The 12,564-nt window shown below is 39.0% G+C and overlaps 1 long non-coding RNA gene across 1 annotated transcript; it reads left to right on the forward strand.

The window, feature by feature from the left end:
• The first annotated feature begins 403 nt into the window (after positions 1-403).
• Positions 404-11,685, forward strand: LOC121109650. The gene is made up of 3 exons (XR_005856220.1): positions 404-1,091; positions 8,577-8,655; positions 11,560-11,685. It is a non-coding gene; the product is annotated as an uncharacterized LOC121109650 (long non-coding RNA).
• The last annotated feature ends 879 nt before the right edge of the window (positions 11,686-12,564 follow it).

Consider the following 12,564-nt stretch of genomic DNA (forward strand, 5'->3'; position numbering starts at 1 on the left):
AAGGTTGACTCTTTCTAGAATTCCTAGTGACTAGTTATTAGTCTGTTGATTTCAGTGACATCATTTGAAACATTAATTCTTCCGTCTATACTTGTTTGCACAGGCCTATTTAGCAGAATTCTGCAGGGCTCAAATTTAATACTGTAATAGGCAATTACTCCTCTCCTCTCCTCTCCTCTCCTCTCCTCTCCTCTCCTCTCCTCTCCTCTCCTCTCCTCTCCTCTCCTCTCCTCTCCTCTCCTCTCCTCTCCTCTCCTCTCCTCTCCTCTCCTCTCCTCTCCTCTCCTCTCCTCTCCTCTCCTCTCCTCTCCTCTCCTCTCCTCTCCTCTCCTCTCCTCTCCTCTCCTCTCCTCTCCTCTCCTCTCCTCTCCTCTCCTCTCCTCTCCTCTCCTCTCCTCTCCTCTCCTCTCCTCTCTCCCATTTTGTACATTAGGAACACATACATTTAAAATATTTGAGAAGGAAATGCATGACCTAAGATGTTCTGCACAGAGTGTCAAGCCATTGCAGCATGTAATTTTAGGGATGAAAATTGGTATTGTTAAAAGGAGATGCTGATGTATCCAAAAATCTGCAGTCCCAAAGGAAATGGCTGCAGTGTAATTTGCTACAGATTAAAACCAGAGGGGAAGGGTCTCTACTGCCTGTCCTACTGCACTAAGAATAAACAAAGCACATTTAAAAATGATTAATGGTGAGAGGATACAAAGAATATTCATTATAGCAGATGTTAATAAACAGTGTTTAATATGAAGAAGGCTGTGCAGGATGTCTGATATTTATTTATGTCTGCTCAGGATTACAGAAAGAGAAGAGTATAAATTGTTCCTGACATCTCAATTCTCAACAGAATTCTGTTGCATGTAGAAAAGCTATGTAATATTTTTTGTTTATTATAAGCTATATGACCTCTGAGTGTTGTTATAAAATAAAGTGTTGACAAATGCTTTCCTCTAAGCAGAAAACGGTGCTGTCAGCCTGGAAGTGTGGAATTGCTGTGTTTCAGCCAGCACTAATTCACTAAGTTTTGAAGTGGTAACTGTAATGAAGAAATGCAGGCTTCCAAGAGATGCTTTTATCAGATTTGGGAGGTAAGTTCTAGAAACTGGTGGCATGGCTGAAGACAAAGAAAAGGGGTAAGAAAGGCAGAAAAGAAGCGGTCTTTTCCTTAGGACCTTCATTCTGAGATAGAGAAGGTTCAGAAGGGGTATCCCAAGAAAACAACAACAAAATATAAGAACTAAAAGCATCAGGGGGTACTCTGCTATAGGGGACACAAGGAGAAAAGGTGCAAGTGAATTGTGGTTCAAAAAAGTGTAGAAAACAGGTCTTTTGAGGTACAAGTCAACACAACTCTGTATGAATCAACAAATAAGTACTGTAGGAAACAGATTTAGATGAGGAGGTGCCTGGTGTCTGTTAACACAGTATTTATTTGGTATTGTGGGGTGGGGAAGATGCTGCATATGCTGAGGTTGTAGGTCTAGGGAAGGAGGGAGGGAAAGAACTGGACCAAAGCTGTTAGCATGATGAACCCCCCTTCATCCTCTCCCGATGTGTACATGATCTTCACAACCTTAGGAAGAGATACAGAGTGGCAGAGATATGGGCTGGAGTTTCTTGAGGCCATTGACTGTATAGAGACAGGTACCACTCAGTGTGAATCTGGCAGTGAATAATTGAATTTGAGATGCTTCACTCTGGCCACTCCTCCTGATTGCTACGGAGAAAAGGTGCTAGTAACACCAGAACTTGCTGTGAATAATATTAGATTTCAAATAGCAAAAGAAGAAAGAAATTAAGATAAGGATCAAAACTTTTGTCCTGGGGAGGGCAAGTCCTGTACAATAACAGAGTGGCTGTTGAAAGTGTATTTGTTTCCCTACTACAAGTCAGAGGAGGAAGGTGCTCTATGCTATTTCTCACCATTTGTTTACAAAACTTTCTGTAATTCCAGATCAGACTGAGCTCTCAATTATCATATTTTCTATCTCAAAGATCAAAACTAGTTTCCAGTACAGTCTCACCCCTACAACTCTTACAGAAGTTCCTCTCAAACTCTCTCTTTTTCCATTTCAGAATTGTCCTCTTTTCCTCATTAAACTATTTTAGAGCACTTTGGCTCCCAATGATCCTTCCCAGTCATTCTCTTATTCTCCCCATACATTCTCTTCCAAAGTTCTTTTATCTATTTTCTTCAGTTTCCAATCACTTCTCATCTGGGGCATTCCATCACTACCCATTTTGTTAACTACAATGGCACTGTATTCCTTTCAGCGACTACCACCTCCTGCTACCATCCCCTTAGCTTCTTTTGTGCTTTTCTAGGGCAAAAGGAAGTAGGAAGGGCTTAAACTCTTCCTATGCCTCCAACCTAGAAGCAGACAGTGATTATATATATATATAAAATATATAGACATGTGTGTGGGAGATGAGAGCTTCCTCATCTAGGGAAGAGTACGCATATGTAGGCCTAGAGACAGCTGTGAAATCCTCAGGATTTGGCAAAGCATACTGAAGCCCCAGAGACAAACAGCTGTTGGAGAGAGAAGGGTGAGAGCAGGAAGGTAACTGATACAGGATCACTTTCTTACCCACTGCTCATCTTGTCAGTAGCTAAACTTTCTAGAGTGACTCACAGCCAAATTATCAAACTCTTAGAGTGCAAAGCTTATTTGGTTTCCTAATTGTTAATTGGATTTGTCAGGAAAGAGAAATCTTACGGTCTTTGAAGGCCAGCACTTATCCAATGGAACACCCTGTCACACTGCAGTATTTGCCAATGCAGCCTTGCAAATTTCATTTAAAGCCAAAAGAAGACTTTTGCCTCGTTTCCTCCTCTCTCAGAAGGTTAAGCCCAAGGATCATATACAATGCAGCTGACCTTCTACATGACACAATCAGTCCAAGTTGTTCCTCGGTTGCTTATGGGAAAGTGACCAGCTGGGACCAGTCTGTAGGTACCCAAAGTGGATGTCAGGCCAGCTCATCCAGGTACTCTGCATGTCAGCCTCAGGCTAGGTGTAAACAAAATAGATCAGCATTTACATTTTGTTTTTATGACCCGTGGGCTAGGTCTTCATTCCTTGGCCTTGCCTCTGCCATTTCAGCCTGTAGTCTGGCTGAGACTGTGCTGTCCCAGAACTGATAGGGCCAGGAGAGCATGACTATTCTGTTTTCAGATCCAGGCCAATAAGTTTATGTGGCCTGGTGATATGTCATACACACTTTCCAGAGTCCTTTTAGACACAGGTTTGGAGACCTTCCTGCCAAGTTACTCTGTATGGATGCTCCTAAGGAACAGTAGAAAAGCTGTAAGTGGAGCTTGGTGGCAAGGCATATGCATCCCCTTTACTCATGAGCTTTTTACATTTGCACAGCAGAGCATTATGAATTTTTCTGAAAATAGCAAGGAACAGGCAATCTCTGCTAGCCTGGGGTCAGAAAGATACTTTCTCTCAAGAGTATGCCATTACATTTCTGTCTTGTATTTATTTCTGAAGCAGACAGTGCAACCATTTTTAGGGCAGGATATCAGGTTTGACTGCCCCAGGTCAGTGTGTGCTTCTTTACTTCCCTTCTTTCTACCTTTGAGGCAGCTGGAGGTGCAATACGCATTTTCCACTCTCTCCTACAGTCCAAGACAGTTCAGTAGCATGCAAAATACTGCTTTTCACTATAACAGGGATTTCTTATTTCTGCTGTACATCGGTCTTGAAATCTTTTGGCAGAAATGCTGTAAGACGATCTAAGCATGGAGACTTGAAAGCTGTGTGACATAACTCCTGCTAACGTCTGTGCACTGCAGTATGGAGAAAGAGGGGTCACAGAGATAAAAGCTGTTGAGATGCAGGGGAATTGTAGGATGAGAGGTGACAACTGTTTTAATAGGAGGAAGAAAGGCACTGTGGTCTCCCAGGTAGAGAGGAAAGGACTTCAGTTCTGCATAGAGTTTGACTTGCAGGCTCCTCGTATGTCTGAATATGTGACAAGTATCTCCAATCTGCCATGGCTTGTGTGGCCTCCCCAGAGAGGGGTGCTGCATGCCATGGCTCTGGTGTCCTGGACAGGGCAAGCCCAGCAAACTGGAGGCCACACACAATTTGTCCAGAATCACCTCCAGAGTGCAAACCTTCATTACTGAGATTTAATTCTATTTTCACTTATCATCCCCAGCTGTTTCAGCCCACAGTACTAACTCTTTTATTAGTAACAGCTGTACCAAATTTCAGAGGCAATGCTCTTGCTAATTTTGCCTGAAGCAAATTCTGAATGGCTTGAGTTGTCTCTAGTGTATTTATGTGCATTTAGTATTTGTGTTACCATTCAGCAGTAAAGCTGAAGACCAGAATTATACTCAAATATACAGGAAAAAAAAAAATACTATTAAGTGGGCTACCTTGAGCTTTTGTCTTTCAGCTACTGAATTTGTTTTGGGGTTTATGGACATAATAAATTTCAGGGAATAAGTGGAGTCTATTCAGCCTATTAAGGTTCATTTTCTTTTAATACTCTAATCCCCTCAGGATACCATTTGCCGTAATTGTTTCTTGAATGATCCTCCAGTGTTTAAGCTTCAGCCTCTGAGTCATAAGCTATTCTGCGTACTCTTGTGGCTCTATGTAAAGAAAAATGGGACACATGACATCTGTTTCAAATTTGTTTTTTTTTCACTTTGTAATTATGCCCCTTGTCCTCTTATCTGTCTCCTAACAACAACAAAAAAGTAATAAGTACATTTGGCATTAACTGTACTGTTTAAGATTTTATATACCAAAATTAAATCTCCTCAGACCGCCTTTTTATAGTCTATAAATTCAGATTTTATGGTCTTGTCTCATACTTTTTTTGTCCTTGGATCAATAGTACTGCCCTTCTGAACTTTACAAACATTACAAATGTTAGGCAGTCGTACTGGCCAGAATGATAGACTGCATTAGGAGCTGAGAGCAGTCAGACTGCATGTCTGCTCACAACTGCTTTTGACTTGTGGTTTAAGCTCTACATATACTTTCACATTTCTTTTAGAACTCCTCAAATTGTTTAGATTATTCTACTTCACTAGTAAGTATTATTTTTAACTGTTTTCTATTTTAGACTAATAAGTATTATTCTGAATTTCTCAACACTATAGTTTTATTTCTATAGAAGTCTTACTGAGAAGTGAGAAGAGAAAACAAAACACAACATCTGTGTTCCTGCTAAAGCAGTTTCTTTCACTGCAATTTCTGTTGTGTCCAGCCTAATATGGAAAGTCTTTAAGTCACTCTAATCTTCTCTGGAAGAAATTTTAGTCTCATAGAGCTTGCTGACAGGAGGGATATTTGTCTGACTTTCAGTGTGAGTTTCCCTTTCTAAAATTCATTTTATTACTAATAGCTGTATCTTCATGCATTATGTTAAGAGATTCCTCCAAGTTCTTACCAAGCCTCCCTGGTACTCTTTAATAGTAGGCTTAGCTAAGTTACATGTATTCAGCTCTTTTAATTCAGTCCCATGATGCCATGGACTTTTCTGTTTTTGCTCTCAGAACTTCCTCCCGGTGTACACCCCTGCTATTGTACTGCAATACGATGCCTTCACCAAAGAGCTTTTCACAACTATTATCTGTAGTTACATTTCTTTGCAATTATGTCTCACATGTAATATTCCATCACTCACTTCCCATGTTTTGCACTTATATTGACTATTTCATATATTAATCTCTCAACAACTGTACAAAATACTATGCTAATTTTAACTACTTATAGGCCTTTTCTTACCTATTGCTATGACTTCCAGATCAGTTCCACATTATTTCTTTGCTGTAAGCAGTCTTTGCCACACTTTCCATATTACTACGTGCAAGTTTTGTGCTATAAAATTCTATACTGTAAAACATATACTAAATATTTATCACATTTATACTGTACATATAATACGGCCTTTACATTTCCTTAATTTACATTTCTTTCCTTTTAGATAATCGATAAGAAATGAAGACACAAGAAAAGTAAATGTAGAAAACTTTTATCACTTTCCACTTTTTCCTCACTAAGAATTGAAGAAAGCAATGGAAAGAAAATTAGAATAGTTTAATTTTCTCCTTCTCCTTTTCCTCTCTCCTTTTCCCTCTCCTTTCCTCTCTCTCCCTTTCTCTCTCTTCCCCTTCCCCTTCCTTTCTTCTTATTTAAATATTCTTTCAAGTTTTCATATTAAAATATGAGAATTCTAAAATTGAGTTTATCCATGCTGCTGATATTTTTTGAGAATAGTGTGAAAAATACTCATGAATTTTCAGTAATTCCTACTGAAGCTATGTGGCAAATGCTACTTAAGGTCTGGGCACGTTTATTTAAAGTGTGGCTGCATGACTTAAGTGCTTGTTTCTCAGGATTTTTCCTCTCCCCATGCCTCTCTTTTCCTAAAATGTTGGTATGACTGTTGATGCCCATAATCCTTCACTGACATTGTTCCCAGCAATGGAAAGGATGTGTGCTTGAAGAGTGTACAGTGATGGCTAGGCAAACAAGGTTTATCATACTGCAAGCAAAGCAACAGTCATGGATGGATCATCATGAAATATGCAGTGTAGAGTAAGTAGAGTGGAAAATATGGCAACAGGTTGTGGAACATTACTTTTGCAGCCACACACCATAGCCTTGAATTGTTCTGTTACTGAGTCCTTGGGGTTATCTTCAGCTCCCAGGTATACAATTTTTACCCTGCTGAGGTTCAGCTGACAGATTTCTCTGGTGGCAGGTGTGTGAAACCTGTTATCCTGACTGGCCTTACTGGGAACTCTTTGCTGCTTAGAGACCACATCTGGGTTTTCCAGCAAATACAGCATGCTCTTTTCTCTGGTGCTCTTCAGCTGAGTACTGAGCCTGGCACTGCCAAACTGCAGAATTTAACCAAGGCCTATGGTTCAGTGTCCCTCACTCTTTTTCTTTATTGCACTGGAGATAATTAATTGTTAAAGAATAAAAATATGGGTAATGAGTGTATGCCCTCTTTCCTTGTCCTTAGCATGAAAAAAACAGGTGGTTAATTTCTGTGCTATTTTCAGCTTTGTCTCCATAACAGAGAATGTTGGAGAAACTGGTACATATATTCTTTATACAAAGTGATACAAGGCAGCAGCCACATGTCAGAGCTCTACAGTACTGTGGGGACAGGTATGTCAGCTGGTGTGAAGTGCCTGTGGAGCATAAATACAGAACAACTGCTGGGAAAGCTTTGTGAATAGCAGAGAGAGCTTGCTTAGCCCACACTACAGGCCAAAGAACAGTTTTTTAGGGAGAATATGATACCTCTGTTACAGAGGGCTGTGGATGAAATAAGAAAAAGAAAAAAAGAGTACACCTAAAATGATAGGGAAGGCTGCCTGCAAGCTTTATGCTGTAACCAGAGGTTAGTGAAGGAAGACCAGAGAAGAGAAGAAAAAGATTTTTTTCTCATCAGAAGACAGTGCTCAAGGAAGGAAAACAGCTGGTAAGGGGAAGGGAGAGCAATATAACTGGTGATTAGTTCTCTTGACAGAAGAGAGGTCAGCCATCGCATAGCGTGGTGTTTTGTATATAAGGGGAGGACAGCTGGTGAAGGAAGACACCTCATATATATTTGGCTTTTTATCCCAACTGCTGTGTAGCTCGAAACAAATTCTTCAACTGTTGTTCAGTTATGCAGGGAACCTGAACTTCAATTCCGCACAGGAATTTTCAGAATACTCTTTCTAAATTTAATTAGAGCATCAAAGTTTCTTTTCAGAAGGAGCTTTTCTAAGAGACTAATGGGATTAAGCACCCAATCCTATTGACTTTTAATGTGAGTTTGGTGTCTAACTTCCCTTTGCGCCTTTGAGAAACTCCTTGTTAATCTTCACAGTTTACAGTTTGCCCTCTGAAATTTCTCTCTCTTAAAATAAATAATCTCTGATCCTCCTGAGAGCTTGAAGGGTTATACATCTTGCAAAATCTCCCCAGGAATGCAGTGTATCTAGGGAGGGAGAATTCTTGTCCATTATTTTGCTTAGGCACTCCCACGCAGATTCATGCATAAATCAGAGATCTTGAACTTCCAGCAGTCCAAAATATGTGTAAGTAAGTATGCAGAGCAAAGTTTCTCAATCTTGTCCATTGTGATAATAGCAGAGCTAAATCGCTATGCTGATATTTGATACAAGATTGACAAAATTTTATATTATTAAATTATATTACCCAGATAAAGAATCACCAAATGCCACAAGCTAAGCACTTGCTCTTGACTCCTGCTTAAAGAGAAGTCAAGCAGAGAGATGTCTTTGCCCAAAGGTCACATATTATGAAGAACTTCTTCTATTGCTTATTTCCAGACATGAAAGCTGCAAATGCCTCTATAATTGTGAAATAAGCTGCACTATTTGAGTTTATGTCCTGAGTGTCTCATCTGCAAACATCTTTGCTCCTTCAATAGTTTAACACTCTTTTTTGTTCTCCAAGGTATATACTCATTTGCTTCCATATCACATCTTGACCTACCATCATCCTTCACTAACCCACAATCATATGAATGTGTTCTGTGCTCACTTAATAGAGACCAATGTGGTTACATTACAGATATGAAGAAGAGTGGGTTAGAGAGTGAAAAGAAGAACAAATATCATGGAAGTATCAAGGGATGAAAATGGCCATCCAAGTAAGTGTGTATTTCCTGTGTCAATCAAAAAACAGCAGAACCAAAGGCAATTTGAATTACTAAAGTGAATGTTCTGCATAAATATTTAGCAAGATTCCTTAACAATTATTCCTGTTCTGGATGCCATTTGAAAGCATTTTGTTTTTATATAAATACACCTTCCTTTGTCACAACTCTGATATTAAAAGCTGGTTTTGGGAAAACATTAAAAAAATAGTAAAATGCAAAATAGTTTAAAAGCATGGGATTACAAAAAAAGCTTCACTAATTTAACAAGTGGTGAAGAATCTCACAGGAAGGTTAAACACATCTGTTGATCTATGTTGTGGTAAACCAGAAAAATAAATTAGAGCAATAATTATACTTGTGCATTGATGACAGAAAATGATGATAAATCTCATTCCAGAATACCCCAAAAGTCAAGTATTTTCCTTATTATACATCTGTACTATTAAAGACCTCATCTGGAGTACTGCATCCAGATGTGGAGTCCTCAGAACAGGAGAGATGTGGACCTGTTGGAGTGCATCCAGAGAAGGGCCACAGAAATGATCCATGGAATAGAAACTTCTCCTAGGAGGACAGGCTGAAAGAGCTGGGGCTGTTCAGCCTGGAGAAGGCTGCAAGATGACTTGAGAGAGGCCTGTCAGTATCTAAACAGGAGCTGTAAGAAAGAATGGGACAGACTTTAGCAGGGTATGCTGTGATCAGACAAGGGAAATGGTTTCAAACTAGAAGAGGGGAAATTTTGTTGGATATAAGGAAAAAGTCTTTTAAGTGAGAATGGTGAGCCACAGAACAGGTTGCCCAGAGTGGTGGTGGAAGCCCCATCCCTGTAGACATTCAAGATCAGGATGGATGGGACTCTGAGCAACCTAATCTAGCTATTGGTGTTCATTGCAGGGGAGTTGGACTAAATGAGCTTTAAGGGTCCCTTCCAACTCTAAGAATTCTATGTTTCTATGATTCTCTGAAAATAAAAGATTAAAACAGTGGATAGATGTTTAACACTGCTGATTTATCATTAACCTTAATCTGGATGGTTGACTATGCAAGTATGCTATGCAATGCAGACATGTTTGAGTTAGCTGTGAATTTGTTGCCTGGTGAACTAAAAGTTGTGTAGATACTGCAGAGCTGGGCTTCAAGTGTTTTTCTCAGCAAGTCCAGCTACCCTGTAAGTTGTGTTCACAGCTGTCTTAGAATTGTAGCATCATTAAGATTGGAAAAGACCTCTAAGATCATCTACTCCAACCATCTTGCTTCTGACAGTGCAGTAACTCTGCATGTATTGAATGCCTAAGTATCCTACTTTTCCTGCACATCCTGAGTTCGTGAGTTTTATTTATAACACAGCACTGGTTCAGTAATATTTCTGAAACAGATAGAAGTAGTATTCTCAGTGATAGCTGGTTTCCTCTACCAAAGCAACAATTGCTCTGCATGTAATTTGTAAAATATATAGGGATAAAGGGTGCTTTCTATAGTGGCTGTCATTGGGAAGTCATAATCTGTTAACAACCACCACATAGCAAGAAGATTAGACTTGCTGGAGTGTAGGAATAGCAACTATAATATCCACTGTATTGCCTGGTTAATTTAATATAGCTCCTTCTGTCTGTGTCAAACACTCGCATCTGAATAGCTGGGAAGTTGTAGTACACTTTCCAACAGGAAAGTAATGGAAGAGGCTGGAGAAATATTTTCCTGCAGTGGGTTACAAAGGACAATATATGTAAGTGGAGCACCTTTCAACTAATTATTCTTACTCTCATTGGTTCACTATTGCTCTTCAAGAAAACTGTTACTGATATGTTTATTTTTGCTTTAAAGGTTACTAGGAAGTGTTCAGCTATCTTCTCTATGCTTGCAGATGAAGGGAGAGCTGAAAGTGAAAATATATTTTATTTGAGTAGGGAAGGATTTTGCTTTGTTTTCTGAAATCTATGCTGAGGGTATTGTTACTAGGTTATTGCAATTTAGGTTTTGTATAATGTGGAATGAAATATTGTAGTCTCTGTTGATTGCTGTTCCCATAGGGCCCAGAGCTGGGGTTCAGATTACCACAGAGGTTTTACTGTTCCATTTCATTTGCACATTCATAATCTAATTTTACTGCTTAGCAAGGAAGTTTTTATTTTGGATTAGTGTCCCTTGCGATGTATCAGAATACTGTAATGATTGACTCTTTATCTCCTTCTAGAAAATCATTTTCAGCAGAGTGATTTTGCACCCTCTTGCACGTGCACTGCAGCCTCCAGGCCTCAAGCCTGGGAGTCTGAGTTACACAAAATAATGATGGTAGGGGTGGAACTTTACAGAAACTATCAAACATCCATTACTACGCAAATTACATAAACCATATTTAATCAAAATGAAATGATTTCCCCGTTTATACCATTTTCATTACATGGAGAATATTTTTATGACTTGCAAATTTTCAAGAAAGTGCACTTGGACTATTGGCCTCAGTATAAATGCTTTGTTAACATCTGTGTTCTATAATGTGAACCAATGAGAACTGTTGTTATTTTTGTTTTAAAGAAGACAAACAGAGTAAAAGGACAAACTAAATGTTCATCAGAAGAGGTGTTATGGTTTATTGTACAAGATATCATACACAACCAGAACATACTGGATAATAAATTGTTGTGTGGAGTACCATAACTGTACTGATTGTACGTAGATTCCAGCAATATTTTTTTTTGTGGAAAATCAGATCTTTCCATTATAATTTTGATCTCATGGTTGGTAGTGGAGAGATGCATCTCCCTAAACTGAATACAAACTATTTCTTCTACTGGTGGGCACTTACAGAAGAAAAGGAGCTGAAATATTCATCATGCATTTCAGTTAATTTATACTTCCACTTAGAATTTTCACTTTTTTTCTGGTTTCTCTCAGGTGCGCTCAACTCAAGCGTTCCATCAGAATGAAAAGGCTGGCAAAGGATGAGTCCATTCCCATACTCTGACAGGATAACAATGACTACTACCCTGTTCCTTTGTTTAAGTGCCTTAGGAATATGAAGTAAGCAAGCAAAGCTATTTATCTGGGCAGAGATTGTAGTTTTTTTTTTTTTTTTTTACTGAAATAGTGGAAATGACTTGAAAACCAAATATGCCAGTTTGCTCGGCCTGTCAATACAGTCTGTTCATTGTGGTTCTTTTTATTGTTATCATTATTTTTCTTAAGAAGATATAGCAAAATTGTCTTCACAGCATCTTTGTAGGTGACAGAATCATGCATGAATTTTTTCTCTCAGATAGAGAGAATCGAGTGAAAGCATCTCTTATCATTGTTTAAATACAAGAGAGAAGGGAAATTCTGAGAGATTTTACTTGATAGCTTAAAAATCACCCCACAAATATGCTGTATGTGTGTCCTAAAAGGCTCTCCCCAGCCAGTGGAAGACCAATGCAGGTCTTGCATCACCTGATGCGGATTCTGCTCACTTCAGAGTAAGCTTTCTCAGTGTTTTGAATAAGGTTTGGATCAGGTGCTGTGCCTTTGGCTGTACAATCCCATTCTCAGGCAACGAGTCATATTCTTTTGTAATATGAGCATTTCTTTGGAGCTCGGAGGTCTGCAGTATACTTGTCTGTATGTGAACGACCCTCCTAAGAAACCATTTATAGATGATAAATGGAAATAGGCACTTTTTGTGTGCAATTCCCTTTTCTTATTCACTGTATTTACTTAGGATAAAATGAATCATGTCTCTGCTACACTGACTAGATAGATCTCCATTAACTGAAGGCAAAGACTTTGTGATTAGCTCATACAGCTGTCTATATCAGGCAGATGAATGCCACCTCTTCATGTTCAAAGCTGACCCTGATTATTTCAAACAAGTTACCAAGTACAATAGATAATAATTACTGATGCTGTAGGATTAAATTTAAATAA

Source organism: Gallus gallus, chromosome 2 (assembly GCF_016699485.2).
Source record: "Gallus gallus isolate bGalGal1 chromosome 2, bGalGal1.mat.broiler.GRCg7b, whole genome shotgun sequence".
Classification (NCBI taxonomy): domain Eukaryota; kingdom Metazoa; phylum Chordata; class Aves; order Galliformes; family Phasianidae; genus Gallus; species Gallus gallus.